An 18,577-nucleotide genomic window follows, 5' to 3' on the forward strand; every position below is an offset into this window, starting at 1 on the left:
GAAAGTGAGAAAGGCTACAGGAGATGCTGAAAAAAAGGAGACACAGAAAACTAGTGTTATACAACTTCTACTACCATAAAGTATCAGAACGGAGAGTCTAAAAAAGAAATTCAAATTATAGAAAACATTGTGTAGCTTTTTTAAAAATAAAAGCCATACACTTATATGTTTTTATTCTTATTTTCTTTGCTCTAATAATCTATTCTTCAGTATAAAGCTATGCATGTGGCACATTGCAAAGATAATATTTCAAAGAGCCATAAAAGCTCTCCTGCATTATCCCAGAAGAATGCTCAAATACAGCAGGAGTTGTAAAAATATCTTCAGAGCCAGCAGTTAGTAACCTCATTCAAAAGTATATATTATTCTGGTGTTAGCTTTCAGAGGTGTGACTTAGAATTAGTACCAGTGTCAGATGATGCCTGAGAAATAAAGACGTGATTTTGGCCTACCGTCTTAACAGTGGCAGCTATTTGATATAGGACTGAAGACGTCCCTACAGACGCTCTGATACAGTACTTGAAAAAGAATAGCTGATAAGATATTATCAATCATTCCAAAGATTTCTAGACTGTGTGGCAAACTATATACCAGAGTTTTATAAGGAAAAAAGGATTCAGATCATAATATGCCCTAAGGAGATATCATTTAAATTTAAAGAATTATCATTTCACTGGCAACACAAGAAAATGCTTTAGTCACTTTGCTTCAATTAATAATGTTATGGGAGGTTTCTTTTTCAGCTATAAGGTAAAACGCCAAACAAATATCTCAAAAATTACCTTCAAAAATGATCCAGTCTGGTCTAGTAGCTATTGGTTTATTGTAAAAACAGATATATAAATAAAGTGTACAGCAAAACACTACGGATACCTCCTGATGACTGTTAAAATCAATTACTGTATGCTAAGAATCTTTTGATATTTTTATTTCTGCTGTAATTATATGCAGTATTAAAAAAATGCTTAAGTTACTCTACAAATTAAAATATTTCCACAACTTTGCCTTTTTTGCAGCTCAGAAGAGCAAGCTGACACAGAGTGGTCATGGGTAATGCAAGACGCTTCACTATGTTTCAGGTCTATATCTTTTCTTTACGGTTCTAAGGAAAACAAGCAACTCCTAGCATACAAAGAAAAAGTAAGTACCAAGGAAGAAATTTCCACATCAGAAATGTGGATATTTTTTCTTTCTAGAATATAGGAAAGAAAGCATTCACAGACTAAAAATGCAAAGAATTGTTGACAAGATCCCAGTATCCTATCTAAATAGTTGAGACACTGACATGTGGCCTGATCAGCCATATTGCCCTTACACACCTGTAAATGATAATCCAGTTCAGTCCATTGTTAACCTATAAAACTCTTTAATCAATTTCCCTGAGAAACACCATACCAGGAGGACTTTGCTGAAAAGTCAATAGCAGAGAGTGACCTTAAAACAGGAGCGCATCAGCTGCTGACCAGATTAATCAACTGGTAACCAGCCCAGCACCTGTTAGCGGTTTTTTATGATCCAGGGGCCAAATACGTGTTTCTATTAACCCTGCCTTTTTCCTGCTGCCTCCCAGGGATGATATCACACAATACTCAGCTCTTTTTTTCTCCAGCAGGAAGGGCATTTGATGGTCAATACACTGTGATATGAAGCAAAGGAAGATTTACTGATAGAGCCAGATGAAATGCTTGGCAGTATATCTGCCAGGCAGTATATCTTCAGGATATCTTTCAGACAATGGGTGTTTCCCCATCAAAGGTAATAAAAATGTCAATACCTCAAACTGTAGAAGTTTGGAATACAAATGAATACATATGGAATACAAATGAAATCCAGCATTTAATACTCTGTAGCCTAAAAACTATTACTCCAGTGCAGCCCAAATCTAATTATGTGGAATGACTAATCACTATTAATGCTTAAAGTTTCTTATAGAAGACCAGGCACTCTTACTGTATTTTTGTAAAATTTAGATTATTATTTAAATTAGTGTTTAGTCTATCATGCTATCAGGCAGTAACCACAGCCTTGCAGTTCAGTGTTTAAATATGATTGTTCAGTGCAAAGGAATTTTGATCAAAGTCCCAGGCAACTTAAAGAGAGGTGCCAGATGCATTCAGTTTAGAAGTGGCAAGACAGTAAAGTGTGTATGTTACCTAAGGTTTGCTCAGTGATACAGCAATTGTAAAAGGATTTAAAAAGTATCTCTACCATGTGACACAGCCCTGTCAATGCTGGTGCTGACCTGATCTAAATCACCCACGTGACACAGAACCAGGCAGAGCTGAGGTCCTGAAACAATCTGGTAGTGGTAAACTGCGTTCCAGAAATAGTGCATTCATGAGAAAGTAGAGGCATCTCTGTGCTACGCTCCACTGCGCTATATAGATAGACTCCTAAATCTGACATGCCCTCCGAATCAAATTGTCTTACTTACTTCTATTCTTAATATTCAGCGCGGATGAAATTCAACTGCTACAAAAGTCAAAGTCACATTCATCTTTAGAATGACCTATTTGAGGCCGCTGCCCCCAAGATTATTTACCATTCATTTAGAAAACAAAATGCTCTTTATTAACAAAAGAATCTCTGAATGCTACACCACAAATTCATAAACAAGTTTTGCAGCTAGTCTTAGAATTGAAGAGATCAAAGCTCAGTTAGATAAACCTGACAATGATAGTGATAAGTAAATTGCTGATGTGAAGACAGTGAGAGTAGAAAGCCCATCTGTTAAATAAGAGTACATTTAAGTACTTCCATTTATCATAATTACTATCTTATACTACAAGGGACAGGATGGTCTCTGAAGCTGACAGAAGCTAAGCTATTTAAACTTTTTCGGGCAACAATGTTTGAAATATAAACAGATCAGAAATGCTAGAAGTTAATGTTAACAGGGGTACAGATTTAAGACAATAATTACTTAAGTAAAGAAAAACGTTGCCTTGAAAGTGAAAGCATAATTGCCAAGTGAACCTATTCTTAAATTATGGCAATCTACTATTTACTACGGAAGGGATGAAGTCATATGCTGTCGTGGTATGCAGCCGCTATTGATAAAATAAAATACATTTTCTGTATGACTTAGCAAGCCAACCATCATACGCTACATCAGTAAAATTTCTGCTTCATCTTCAGATGTAATATAAACCTTGATGTTGCAATCACAGGGAGAATCACGGCAAGCTGGGGAAAAAGCCTGTGCCTAAAATGGTAGATGGCAACTTCTTGCTTATGAACAGACTACCAAAAAAAACCCCAATAAAAGTCATGAAATAACTGTCAGTATTAATCACTACTTGCAGATGGTTACTTGAAAGCAGGAGAAAGTCCAAGGTGACCTCTTAATTGCTAACAACGTCATGGGTGTAAATCCATTATATCTCTGGATACTTCCCACAGCTTGTAATCATTGTTGCTTTCCCCTCAGGGAGAGAACTAAAGAGCAATTTTATTATACCCCAGGAAATATAGGAATATAAATGAATCTAAAAATGTAAGTATAAAGTTGGTTTACAGGAAAAGGAGACTCCTCCTTATCCTAGGGTGGACCTTGGTCCTGCAAGTAATACAAAGGGAATAAATGCAAGTGAAGAAGGTACTGGCTTTAAATCCTTGTTGCTTTCCTAACTCCTTTCTTATCAGCATGTAAACTCATATTTTTTTTGTCCATTTACAGTAATGACAAATCACTGTTATCTGTGTTAGCTGGCTGAGTATTTTACACTATTAGTGAACTGACTAATGAAAATTGAGGTACCTACTGATCTGAAATGGAATTGGTTGAGTTTGGCCTGTGTCTTTTCAGGTGTTACATGGGACTGCAAACTACCAGGATTAGATAATTACCCATTCCAGTTACTTTATTACACTTCACGTGCATCACTAAACTGTTACTGACGTCACAAGACTTGGTTCTAAAATGATCAACTTCCAGATTAAAGCTTCAAAAGGACCAGACTTGTCTCTAGTTGCCATAGATTTTAGCATTTCTTTGTAAATCTCATTTTCACCCGAGCTTTAGGCCTTCCTTTCACAGTATAAGAGATCCGAAAAATGAAATCTTGGGTTAAAACTTGATCTGTATTAACGAATTTAATACATGATAAGCTCAGACACGGCATTATTTCCTAACAAAGAGTATTCACTACAAAAAGTTGAGGTTACCAAACACAATCAAAGCATTTATTTGCAAAACCATTTAAAGAAAATAACAGACTAAAAAAGCCAGGCCAAAATCATTTACACATTTCCACAGAGACTACTCATTAAAATGCTGTTTTGATGCTTGAATGTTACACTGCTGAGTGTTTAGGAGAAACCCCACATCTAAAAACCCTTGTGCTTGTTAATTCTTTCCACATAAAAAGCTATTTTATGTTGTATGACTTAAAGTACTTTTAGGAAAGAGATTTTGTTCAGCATAGTTTTATATTAGCATGGGCATAGATGCTAAAAGTAATTAGCAAGAAGGCACTGAGACTTCCTGGGTAACACAATAGTTTATTGCTTCAGAGATTAAGATTCTGTTCTTTTCTCTTTCACTGACTTCTTTTGAGATGCTGAAACTCAATTATTAACCTTTCAAACTTTCCACACAGTTTAATTTCTTGAACAATTACATGCTCATTTTATGTAAAGAAAATACATAACAATTAAACAGAGCTTTTGTCTTCAGGACTCCTCCACCTTTAAGTTCAAATTCTGATTCTGTTAATTTTAATGTACTCTTCTTGTGGTATTAACTTTAATGGGACTTCAGCTGGGGGATTTTTTCATGTTTCTCACTATTGGTTGACTTCAGCCTTCAGAATACATAAAAGTCCTTTTGAAACTGACAGTTTACCAAAGCATGACATTTACCTGGAGTGGTAGAAACCTACGTTTTGGAGACATAAGATCAAGGACTAGTCCTTGCCTTGTACGACTTATCATTAGAGAGACATTACTTTTCTCTACACCCATTCCTGCTCCATACTAATTACAGTTTAAATCCTATTATAAGAGTGAACAAACTAAATCCTATTGTAAAGATGAGTCTAATCTCACCTTAAGATATCAATTTGTCTATTCAATACTCAGAACATTGGAAAATTTTCAGAAGGGCTTATGAAGAAGGTGATTTTCAAGGACAAGCACAGCAGGAGTTTTAAGAATTTAAAAACAACTGAGAACAGTTCAAGACCAAACTTTCTATCCGTTACGGAATGAGAAGGAAAAAAAAATGGATCTGGTACATGTTCATTGATTATTTTCTTTACCTTCTTTCTGTATAAATACATCCCTTGAATCAATTCATATTATTTTCCAAATATGGTATTATTCAAGCTGAAGCCTGTAAGTGCTGGAAAAATTTGGACCCGTTGCTCAAAACCAACACTGTCTTGCAAGAATGGCATATTTAGCGTTGCAGGAAATCCTGCAATTTAAAGGTAAATAAGCCATGACTATAATTACAGGATCAGTAATTTCAGATTTAAAATTACTTTAAAAGTCAGATTTAATTGAAAGCAAACAAGACTCTGACTCAGAAAAATATGCAAATATTTTTATTAACTGATCTATTCTGTGAAAAATAAACAAGCTGTATCCCAAACTACAACTTTAAGTTTTGATGTCTCCTTTTTCAAAGTAAGTATGCTTTATACAATGGGAGACAGATGTTTCCATGTTTTTGTATAATTTAGTTTACTAATTTAGATCTCAGTTTATTATTCAGATGTTTGATGTTGTAACTATGCTCTATTTATCTAATGATCATTAAAAGAAAGGAAACGATGTAGTGTATTTTAACAACTAGCTTGGTAACAACTAGGTTTTAACAAGTAGGTTTTAACAAACAGGTTTGAAGATGATAAGTGTTTATGACCTTGTATGTGACTACACTGAGACAGATAAAAGTAAACAGAAATACATTCTGCTTTACACGGTACAAAAAATCGGAAGGCAAAATGGGTTAAAACAAGACAGCAAAAGCAGAACCCAAAAAAATCCTGTGCAGTGAAACAGAAGGGGGGTTTATTTCATGGTATCTCCCAAGAGTTATTGATTAGATTTTTTATTCTATCTGTACTAGGAATCTGCCAAACAATCAAAGTAATCTACTTTCTAATAATTCAGCCTATAACTAAATGTCCAAGAAGGCACTTGATGAAACACAGAGGAATCACAGCTCATGTTTAATTTTGCTGGTAATGGGAAATACTTTTCAGGAGGAGGGCAGAACTGATAGTCTCCAAGCCTCTTTTTCCACGCTCAGTTATTCCTCTTCCAAAGATTTCCCACTCTTATCTTCCCACTCTCTTTCTGAAGTGCTTTTCTGCGAGAAGATTGAGGAACATGTTTGGGATCCCTGCTCAAATTCCCCAACGGACGGACCCAGCCTCGGATTCTCTGTAACAAATAAGCCAACCTCTTGGAATCGCTTCTAAAAAGGTTTTCAAAAGTTCATTACGTAAGTTCTCATCTATCTCACATTACTCTAACCCCGTGATACAAATGTCAGCATGCTGATGAATAGGTCACGTCCAAACCTCTCCTTCGTCATATGGCTGTGCGAGAGCCTTACAGAATCATGCACTGTAAAGGTTTCTGCTACAGCTGAAGCAACCAGAAGACTAACTTGTATATTTATAGTGTTTCTAATTATGTGTGTATTAAGTAGCAGTGGCACTTAAGATGTGCTTTAGAATAACTTCCTTTTCCACTGACAGTGTTTTTTTCCAAGCTGGCTCCAATTATCTCAAGGAGCTCGGCTCGACATACTTACATACCACTCACACATACGCTTAAGACAGACTTGGGATGGTAATGTCACTCTGCCTAGAGACTAGCAACTTTAGAGGAGATGTTCAGACACCAGTTCAGGTAACCTAGAGAAGTCACGATCATATGCAATGTAATTTCAACGTGATTGTCTGTCTTCTCCTCTATTTTCCTAGTTGCTCCACGGTAGGATAGCAACAGTGTTTTGCTCGCTATTACTACCACTGCTAGTCATCCTTCAGTCTTTCAAAATACAATTCTGACATTCACTTATATGATTCCATTCAGACTCACTGTCACAAAATTCTGTGGATCATTACAGTTCTTGGTTTTTCAAACATCAGCTTACAGACTAATGTGAAAAGTTTTTGACATAACCATTACAATCAAGACGGAGTTTTCGTAAGATATCAAGGGAACTTTCAAATGATGACAGCAGGAGATTAAAAACAAAAATCTCCTTTGTAGAGGTAATAGTTACAATGCCTGATGTACTACTTTTTATTCAAATTTATTACCAGAAATTACATAGGCAGAATAAACCAGTAGCTGCACAAAGTGTGTCAAATTCTGTCATGTTGGATAATTATTACATCCATTGATTGAAATAGAATACACTTGATTGATAATTCAAGATTTAATCCTCTGAATCCACTCTTCTATGATTCTGTGTTTTGAAAATCTTTCAGTACCAATAGTGGCACTGTTGTTGCCGTTTTACCTCTTCCAGAAAGAAATCATGAGAAGCTAATTTTGCTTTGAAAAACTGGGGATGGAAAGGAAAGAAAGCAGAGAAGAAAGGTGCAAGCTTCCATTTCGTAGTCAGCAACAGCAAAAATAATTTAGTTCGTATTTAACTATTTGGTAACTGTACCTTTAAACATTACAGAGACCTTGTTTGAACAGAGGATTCCCTTCCTAGTAGTGAACTGGAAAAATGTGTATTTAAGTTTTGAACCCTAAGGAAGCGTCTCAGTGTTTTCTTAAGGAAATAGTCTTTGATGGCATCATTCTTCACGTTGTTTCATTATTTCAGGTAGACTTGCTCCCACTGTAAAAAAAGACTCACCAGCATCTGGTAAAGTTATTTTCCTATTTTTGTGGAAACAGGCCAAGATGTGCAATAGCAGCTAGTAAGTTTGTAGTAATGAAGTAACCATTTCCTGGAAATTTAGAAGTTTAAAAATGTTTTCAAATAAATATCTAAAAAGCAATATTACAATGTAGAAAGCAGAGTTCTTTGCCTTACTCCTTTAAAAGAAAAGAATAAAAATGTGTGTACTAAAGGAAATGTTATTACGCAGCGTATGATTATTTAGTAGATACAGAGTCATACTGCCTACTTGCCCTGGCTTTGCTAGTCCATATACCTACATCTAAACTGCAAAGCAAGTAAAGATCTGGGTCTGTGATCATTTACAGGCTGCCTTGCACATTTTTTAGTATGAACAGCTGAGCAAACTTGTGGTTATTTCAGGGCACATCCCCAAAGTAGGGAAATCAGGGTTACACCACCCCTTTGTGAGGGCCTTGGCACACAATCTGAGGCATGGATTGGGCAGATGTGCCGTGTTGTGCCGTGCCCCGCTGCCTCTTTGGATTTCATCTGCGCTGCAGAGATGCCATGTTGCTGTAGGATCCCTCCTCGAAGGGCCACAAGGTGGTCTGCTGGGGGGGGCAAAAAGAACGGCTGGGCAACCCGAAGCAAGGCGGCTTCTGGGGTTACACGCACACCTGCAGCTGAACAGGGTCAGGGTGAGCACACGCGCTTGCTGACCACCGCAATAGCAGTGACGATATAGTTTATATGAGCGTGAACTGTAGACAAGATATCATAAGTAGATGTGTCAAAAACATAAGCTGGGGAAGTGGGAAAATCTTTTTACTTCTTAGTCGTTATTGTCAACCAAAAGCCAATGAGAGAGGTGGGAACAGAAACCAGATCTCCTAGACTCTGTCCAATGCTGGACCTCCCCCCTGCTCCTCTCTAACTACTTTTTTTTCATCTTGTTGTGGGTGGATTTGTTGTTTTAGAAATATCTTCATCACTATTGCAGAAGAAGCTGAGGCTAACAGAGCACACTGAAGTATTTTGTTTGAACTCTAGACCTTATTCTGGCACATCTTCCTTTTATTGTATTACTGTCTCCTCACTTACCATAAAAAGAATGAAAAAGTATACTGACCATTTTAATTGGGTTACAGGGCTGATGATGACTTTGACAACTGATGTATGTTTCATAACTACATGGCAGTCATTTATTAATGTTTTGGTCAACGCTTCTCCACATTTCATTCCAGGAAATCCTTCTATTCAATCCCAGTCTCCAGAGGTGGATGAGCTGGGTGTGGGTACAGCTTGCTGATCTCACCAAGGTTTTGCTTATGCTGCAAACTGATGATCTGGGAGAAAACTCCTCTAAGAATTCTAAAAATATTTTAGCTTCACCGGTGACTTGATGTTCTTGCTTGTCTCTCTGCATTGGTCTTTTTCTCTCTTATCTTCTTTCTACATATACACATAAATGCACAAACACCACTACCCACACTTGGAGCATTCCCTTATCTCATCTTTTCTTACTTCTATCTTCAACACCACAATATTTTACTCCAGGAATCGTATTTGACTTCACTCTGCCCAAACCCTAAGATTAGTACCTCCTTGGTACTGTTTCCCATGAAGGCCATTCTCTCTCTCTCTCTCTGGATGCGTACACAGAGGAGGGGTGAAGAGCTGACAGGACGTAAAAAGCAAATCTTTGCACACTGTGTAGGTTTTAAGGATAGCTGATGCAGCCTCGACAATCTTTCTCACCAGTGCCATCCCTACATTCAGATGGAAGAACACTGGGGTAGCATTTCACGGGATCATTGTGAGATTTCTTCTCATAAAACTCACGGTAAGGAGCACTAGGAATGAAGAAATAAGCTATCTATACACATATCCCAGTGTATATAATGCTCAAAAACATAGTCTCTCTAGGTTAGAATTCTTGATCAGTGGTGAGAAAACTTTAAAGCGAAATCTTTTAAAAATTTTCATCTTGAATTGAACATGGACAGTGTTTTACAAATGTTAAGCCAAGAAATGAAGGTAGATTGCTTAGTTTGCTGATTCCTTTTCATTCACCTGCACTTAAAGTTCTATCCAGGAACAGAAAATATAGGATCAGAAAGAATAAAACAAAACGGAGTTTTCATTTTCCCACAGGTTATGGCATATTTTTTCATCACAGAGGATCCCCATCTCTCCCCCACTTTAGGAAATCACCTATTTACAAACATTGACCATGGGATTGGCGGGAACATGGAGCACAGGGAGATATACTTCCATTTAAAAAGCAGACACCTTTTTGGGACTCCGTCCTGAATAAGCAGTGTTCTGCTGACACAGAAAAACAACTGAACTCCCTAACCTCCTGCCATACTCTGCACTGACTAAAAGTCTCTTCCAAGGTTCACGTCTGTGTAACTCTTAGAGCTGTTTAAAAAATATTGGTGTTTTCTTTAATAAAAACTTTTGTAACTCAGAAATATTAAATGTCCTTTGTGTTGCTGGATAGTTGCCAGAAACAAAATCTTTAATCCTGCTGAAAATTTCATCTAGCGACGTCTTGAGAGGAATTATGGCAATAAGAATCACACTTAACTGAAGGTAAGCAAAGAGAATATTCTGCAAAGGCAGATATGTGCAAGTTTAATTTTCATGGCAATCTAAGAGTTTAGTAAAAAGGAATTATGTGTGATGTAGCGATTAATACAGGTTGTCCTTGCATATGGCCTACCTGTTGCATCTTCTTTATACATCCTAATTGAGACACTTCACTAAAATAGGTTCTATTATACAGTTTAAAGACACAAAATGCAGCGTTACTGAGGTTAGAGCTAAAAGTCTAGAAAGGATTGTCAGGTAATCAGCAATGTATTATCTGTTTTAGAGCACCTGGATTCACATGAGAAAACTTACAGAGAAGTCTAAATGTTAGTTTGATTAGATACCTGGTTATAATTTCATATGGCTCAAAACTGTTGAGAATTCCCCCTCTGAAAGCCTTACATTCCTGAGGTATTGCAATAAATGAAACCATCTTAAAATCACTAAGAGTGAAATTACTGTTCAGCAGTGCACTCGTGATATGTTGATATAGCAATTTAACCTACAGCACTCGTATTCCAACTAATAAATTTGAAGTGATGAAGTAAAATCAATACAATGTAGAGACCTAGCTCTGCAGGAACATACAGACATCTTTGATTTCAAACAGTGACTTAACATGTGTGCACAGATGTAAGGATTTTCCTAAGTCCTTGCAGTATTCCATCCTAAATGGAAAGAACAGAGGTGGAACAGACTGAAGAAAAAAAGCAAAGCAGCAAGTCAAAATGGCTTTGTGGGCCAGATGCAACAGACTGCTTAGATCCCTAGCATGCCCCTAAGATTTAGATGGTGATTGCGTACTTAAATCTGATTCTCAAACCCAGACACACTCCACTCGTCATGCTTTCCATTAGAGTCCTCTGCATTCTTCTGAGGATGATGAGAATTTTCCAAGTCTCAATGAAGTTGGCAATTCAATGCCTTGATCGATTCCAGGATCCAGAAGACATGTATTTCTGCTAAAATATGTGAGGTGCCCAGTCTGATAGGTATTCTTAAACCATTCACAAAACACACCTGGAGCACTTGGGTCCCTACAAATGTGGTAGCAAAGCTGCTTTCTATTCAAAAAGGGGACCTGGAGAGGAGCTCCCGCCCATGCTCTCTACATTATATCGTATAAGCTAGGACACTCATCATATTGCCTTGTATTTGGGACCACCGTAACTACCACCATCCGTACGTTCAGATGGAAGAACACTGGGGTAGCATTTCAGGGGATCATTGTGAGATTTCTTCTCATAAAACTCACGGTAAGGAACACTAGAAATGAAGAAATAAGCTTTAGTATTTTACTAAATGATTCTTCCATGTGAAACACCAGAGTGCTGCTTAGAACAGGCATTAGACACCATGAGTTTTTGCTCCTAGAGAAATGCAGTAAGTAGGAAACTAAAAAAGATTCCTGACTCCTCATAGATTTTGTTCCTGACTCAGTGATTATCGATTTTTTTCCTGCACACTTTCAGTAAATTAAATTAAAAATGTTCTACTTTACTGTTCACTAGTCTCTGATTAGGATTTTACTACAGGTGGTGAAAGTTGTCTGCCTTTAAGCAGAGAAAATCACTGACCAAAACCTCGTACTTCCTGTATAAGGGTTTTAAGTAGTGACCTATAGTACAAAAGATGGGCACCACCAGCTGTGCCTCTGGCCATATCTTAAAAGAATGAACCCTGCCTAGGTGTTATTTAAAGCAAGAACTTAGAGCTGTGCTCTGAGTTTTGCATCTCTGCGGAATAAAGAGATCCTTTTTAAAGCCCAGAGGAGATCATCTCTGGAGTCCAGAAAGGGGAAACATTCAAGATGGGTGTTTACCCTCAGTAGTTCCTTTTCCAGCATTCCTACCATTTTGTTAGTCTTAGGCAGCTGCCTGTGGATTTTAGGCAATTGCATTCTCAAAGCACTGCAAGTTTTTAATCTCATTTTGATGAACTCCATTCACAGAAACACTGCAGAAGGAACCCTGATGCTAATTCAGTGTTCTGAATTCACCAGGAGAAATGGACTGAAAAAGGATCTGGTGACAGGTAAGTCTAACCTGGGCCAGAGCAGATCTTATATTCACCAGAGAAGCAGCTCAAAGCAAGGGTGAGACCACGTCCAGATGGTGAAATACCTTCAGTCTTTGTAGATTCACTAGTCATTTCCCGTAAACTTACTTTCTGCATTAAATTACCTTCTTCAAACCAGCGATGTTTTACTGTTGAGGCAACCAAGAGTAGCTTTGCTCAGTATGGCAAACTTTTGCTGTCTGACGACTGAACTGTGATTAGGAAGCATCTTTTTCACACAAATTTGAAAATCTCCCAGTACCAATTGTAAGCAGAAAAAAAATAAAAATTCCAATCTTGTAAAACTAGTGAAACAAAAATTTAGAAATTTGAGGACATGTATATATCTCCTAGGTTTTCTTTAGGAAAAGATCTTGAGTGGAGTTTCTAAAAATTCTCAAGTTAGTGGCAGCAGTAACAGTTTGCTTCTGTTACTGATTTATTCACAGGAAATAGCTTTACAGCATAGCAACACACCACAGATAGGATAATTAGGTACTGTGTTTTGGGCACTCACAGTAGGTTTTCCTCTAATATAGCAAAAGAGGAATATTTTAAACAAAATATTTCAGAAGCCTTCTACATCTCTTAACATCCGGAATAATAAACTGTCTTGCTACCTTTGCATAATCTGCAACTCCCCAGTATCTGCAGGAAATCCACAAGAAAAACCTCACTTACGCACATATTCACCACAGCAAAATCACGTGGTCAGCAAGGTGAAAATAACAGCCAAAGCCTGATGCAGCTGGAATACATTTGAAATATAAAAAGAAAAAACTTCCTACTCCTCAGCATTATTTTTTACATACATATAGTTACATTTTATTGTATTATAAGCATGAATAAAACCTATACGCACAAACACACCGTTAAAATGTACAAATAGAAATACCAAAAAATTACAAATATTTTAATGTGAATTTTTAAAATTGTTAAAATGTAAATGTGTATATACTGGAAGGACACAAAGCACACTTAGTCACTCTATGTTATTATAATCCTCTACATCAATAGAAATCTTCTGTGCTGGTTCTAATTTGTCTCCTTTGGAACCATCTGAAATCGATGTTTGACCTTTTGGATTTAAAATCTACATATATATCACTTTATATCCACAACTGCACATTTTATAAAAGAAATCACTAGATAGCTCTCAAGAAAATCAATAAGACCCTATTTTAATTTAATGCAAGTATTTTTAGTCCTACAAAGGATTTCCACATTATGATTAGTGTCTTGAGTGTCACTGTATAATACCTATGCCTTCACAATGTAAAATACTTATGTCAGAGCTTTACAACAGACAGATTTACAAAAAACACCTAGTTAACTTCAAAAAAAAGGCATATTAGTCTTTAATTCTGTACAAAAACGTATCACAAGAGCAGGGAGGGGTGAACTGGTGCTGTCCAAACACAAGCCAAATATGAACCTCTTCTGGGGTTTGAAAAGGTTACACTAAAATTGCTTGTTTGTTTTCTTTCAGTTTTATGCACTGTGGCACTTCCTAGATTCAGGCAGAAGCACAAATATCATACAGTGCTAAGAGAAAAGCTCTTCCTCTGCTACTGTATTTCGGGTCTGATGAGAAACAGGAAATACCAGCAGTCTCATGAGAGTGCCTGTTCTCCGAAGATCTCCACCTCAGATGGGGATCATTACACAAACCCATCTGAGCCTGAAAACCTTTTGAAATTGGCCTATAAGTGGGACACAAAAAATCCTAGCAGAATTCAGTAGTTTCATCACTTGAAGACACACATAAATAAGAAGTGAAACAATACTGTTTGTCTGACATGGCCACAACGAGCATTCACTATTGATAAACATTGAATGGAAACCTTTCCAACTCTATATACAGATCTCCACATATAAAACGTGCTTTAACAAACAAATAAAAGTAAACATTTTCAAACAGGTTCATGTCTTTACTTTGCGATAGCTTAAAGGGACTAGATTTTTACAGGCTGTAAGATCGGCTTTTCTGACAACAAAAATCCTTCAAGTTTTCTAATGAAGTACACAAAATCCCAACAACTCTGTACTGCAGTTTTTAAATCCTTGACTAAAAACTTTAAAGCTGAAAAGGTATTCAATTTTGGTTAACAACAAGAGAATATATCACCAGAGTGGCTACACTGGTGCCAAAAGTAATGCCGGCAACAGCCAATAGCAGATGCTCAGAGGAAGAGTGAAAAACAGACAAAGAAAGTGATCCTTTCTCTCAGAAGGATTTTGGCAATGTGGTAAGGGACGTTCTGAGACAGAAGGCATCTTTGGGCCATTATGTTTACTGGCAATATGAACCTATCCTATGTATATTTTTAAATTTCATTTTGAAAACAATCACATTTTTGGCCTCAAGATCTTGAGGTGATGAATCCAACAACTTAACTATGCATTGTGTGAAAAAGTGCTTCCTTTGTTTTGCTTTTAGAGTTCATTTGTTACAAAGTACGTAATCATTCCTTACTCACCTTCTCCATGATTTTATTATGTGTTTTCCTCTCAACATACCTCTGGTCTTTCCAAACCAAAGCGGTCTCTCTGAATCTATTAACTCCCTCTGTTCCATACTCCTAAGCAACATTTTTGTACTTTATATCCTAATATTTACTTTCTGTGATGAGGTAACCAGAACTGCACTTAATGTTCAAGATATAAGCCTATCTTGGATTTATTTAGTGGTGTACTGACAGTTTATTTTGCTCTCTGTTCCTTTCCTCATTCTTTTCATGTTTCTGGCTGGTAATACGTAAGCTGATGTTTTCAGAGGCCTGCACAAGGAGTCCAAGATGCCCTTCCTTAAAAGTAACAGCTCATTTAAAGTCCATTGCTTTGCAGATGTAATTACGGTGTTTTTTCCCCTCCTTGTACATTATTGTTACTAAGACTCAAACCCCCTTACTAACGATTATAAAGTCCTTTGGCAACTAGCTGTAGTTTTGGCCATCCTGAACGAATTTTGATTATTGGAAAATTTCTTCATATCCTTGTTTCACCATATTTTTCAGTCTCTTTATGAACAGCTGAACACATTTCCCAGCGCATACCCTCCTGACGCTCCAATGGAAACCTCCCACCAGTCTGAAATCTTACTCACCTTTTAACCAGTAATTTATCCTTGAAAGGATGTTTTTTCTTTTCTCCTGGAAAAATTTGACCTCTTCACAAACCATTGTGAAGCACTTTGTGAAAAGTTTTTGGAAATCCAAATACGCTTGATTCACTAGACCACCCTGATCCACATGCTGTTGACTCTAAGAACTGCAATACATGAGTGAGAGCGGCTTCCCTCTACAAAAGCCATGTTAACTTTTCATCTATATATTTGGCTATTAGTTCTGTTCATTATTATAATTTATAAAGATTTGTCTGGCAACGGAGTCAGACTTCTGGTCTGTAGGTTGCCAGAGTACCCATGGACACCTAAAGTTTGATATCACATTTACCTCCTTCACCTCCTCAGATACAGTGACTGCTACAAAAGGCATGTTACACACATTGCTTCTTAGTTCACTATTTTCATAGCTGAGCTCTTTTAAGACTTCAGGGTGGCTCTGGTAATCAGATTATTCTTATTTGTCATTCTACAAAACATTTTAATTTACTTTAAAATACAGTGATAGACTGGCATAAAAAAAATGAAGGAATATATCCTGCAGGTTTCCCATGTAATCCTATAGATACCTGTACTGTTCTTCCACAGAACTGCATCTTCCCCTGGCTTCTTGATGGCACCCACACTAGGGACTGTAGTTGGTATGGGTAGCTTAGTAAAACTGTTTTCTAAGACTGTAAAATGTGAACATGCAATCCCTCAGAAAAGTAGCTAGGCTAGGTCTTAAGAGAACTAAGTATCTTTAAGAGAAAGACTAAGCTGAGCTTGAATCACTGACTAAAAGAGCTAGCACAGGCTGTGGAGAACTGCAGCGAAGCTGTGAGTACGTGCAAAAGCTTCTATCCTGTCCACATACCACTGAAAGCGAAAGAACCGCTAAGGATAGACAGCACCACCGAATTAATAGAGTTTTATAGGCAGCTCCTTAAAATTTTTAAGAGCTTTGTCATTGTGGCTAATGTTCAAACAATTTGGTACAAATTTTTTCAGCCATAAACAGGTTTTGGAGGATGAACTCAGAACATAGGAACTAACATACTAGATCAGACTAGGAACTGTGATTACTATCCTATTTGCAGCAGCGCTCAGTAGATCTCCTACAGATTCAGGGTTAAAGACTATAGCAAAGTGCAAAATTATATCTTTTCTTAACTTTCTAAATCTCATCTAGGTTTTTTTTTATATTCTCATTTTATACCATCTTGAATCCTCATTATTTCTGGACTATTCTGCCTTGTGGAAGTCCGTTCTACTAAATGTCAATTCTGTGATTATTTGTGATCTATTTTAAATGTACTACCTTAAAATGCCATTAGCATATCCTGGAGTTTGTATCATGAGAGAAGATATACAAATATATCACTATCTCACCAGACCAGTTTTATCTAAAATGTCTTAAATCTAATGAGTTTGCACGCTAAATTTCAATCAATAATTACATATTTCATATAATTTTAATTTCACTCTACTGATAATTTTTTAGCTCTGGTCAGAATGAGACATGTCAATACAACAGAAATGTTGTTCCACAGCAACTTGTATTCCCCAGGATTAGTACAGATTACAAGAAAGCCTCTAAACACTTCTACCTCAAGGTTTTAGGGTCCACAGTTTAGATATTTTTGACCAGATTTAGAAAAATACAGGATCGGGATGATGATTTTCAGAGTAGATTTCTCAAATGTTCACACCTCTGTTTCCATGTAGCACCTTTCCCCTTCCTTCTACTCTCACACTGGTCCTTTTCCTTCATTTCTCTCTTGTTCATGTTAGATGTTTTCACTCAAGAAGCATGCATTCAGATTTTTACAATGTACTTTTTCTTCTGTCACTCTGTAAAAGCACTAGACAAAAATACATCGGTAAAGAACTTTTTCTAGCACTGTTACAGACTGCCATTTCAGCAGCATCAACTGTCATGTTAATAATGTCCCTGGTGCAAGACCGCAGCAGCGCGTATCGCAGCCTGTAACAAATCCTGTCAGACAGTCCTGGTAAACTCCTTTCAGCTGGAGACTATTCAGACTGTACTTAGACACAGTCGCACTAGGCCTGCATACTTTCAATTTTCCCCGGTCGGCTGGGGAAGCCTGCCTGCTATAGAATATTTCCTGTACATACCTTTTCTATACGTCCCCCAGGCCAGTCTTCCCAGGCCTTCTAGACAAGGGCTGACAGTAGGCCCATCCTCCCTTCGCCATCGGGTGACTCGGGTTAAAATTAATACTTCAAGAACATGTGAGGTTAAGGCATTATCTGTATGCGTCTCCTCGTTGTAGATGACTTTTCAGCAAATTTTGGACATTCTTTCAGTTGAGGTCATATGACTCTCAGGAGACTAGAAATCCAGTCCAAACCCATCCTGGATGCTGCCAAGGGCTTCTCCTCCAAATCGCAGGATCTGCCTTCCATGCGGCATGCTTTCCTCTTTCTTGGTGGGCTCTGCGATGAGCCCCTATTATAATAAAAATACTATCTTTGTTTTTCTGCCTTTCCTAAGCTTCCTGCCCAAGATCTTCACTGGATAAGTCAACACAAGGTGTGACAGCCTTCTGCAGTTATGGCCTTAATCTTGACATGCCCTGCAGGCCGTCTGCCTTCTCCTTACACAGGTGTTTGCTGGTGGTCTGTTGGTCGTGACAGTTAATATGGGGAGGTATCTAACAGCTGACTGTACTCCCACTGAATTCAGAATTCCATTTGGAGGTCTGCTGTCCTTAATGACCAAACATACTGTCTTGAGGGCAACTGTCAAAAGGCCTTTTAGGCTCCCCTCCACCCCTCTACTGGAGTTTGCCAGCAGTGTGGTTTTTAAAACTCAGCATTAGACTGTCATTTCTTTGTCTTCCTTTCTGGGGGATTTACACATTCAAACCACCATCCCCAGCAGAGCTGTTGGAGAAGACTGACATCATGAAGAATGTGGCTATCTCATTGTTATAAGTCAGGACAACTCAAGCTTTTTCATCACTGTA

At 37.5% G+C, this 18,577-nt stretch overlaps 1 long non-coding RNA gene across 1 annotated transcript in view; it reads right to left on the reverse strand.

The window, feature by feature from the left end:
- The window catches only part of LOC128907870 (uncharacterized), a 33,308-nt gene extending 15,479 nt beyond the window's left edge, over positions 1–17,829 (reverse strand). Inside the window, exon 1 of the long non-coding RNA XR_008465772.1 lies at positions 17,724–17,829. This is a non-coding gene — a long non-coding RNA (uncharacterized LOC128907870). The remainder of the gene's footprint in view (positions 1–17,723) is intronic.
- Between the last annotated feature and the right edge of the window lie 748 nt (positions 17,830–18,577).

Source organism: Rissa tridactyla, chromosome 3 (assembly GCF_028500815.1).
Source record: "Rissa tridactyla isolate bRisTri1 chromosome 3, bRisTri1.patW.cur.20221130, whole genome shotgun sequence".
NCBI lineage: Eukaryota > Metazoa > Chordata > Aves > Charadriiformes > Laridae > Rissa > Rissa tridactyla.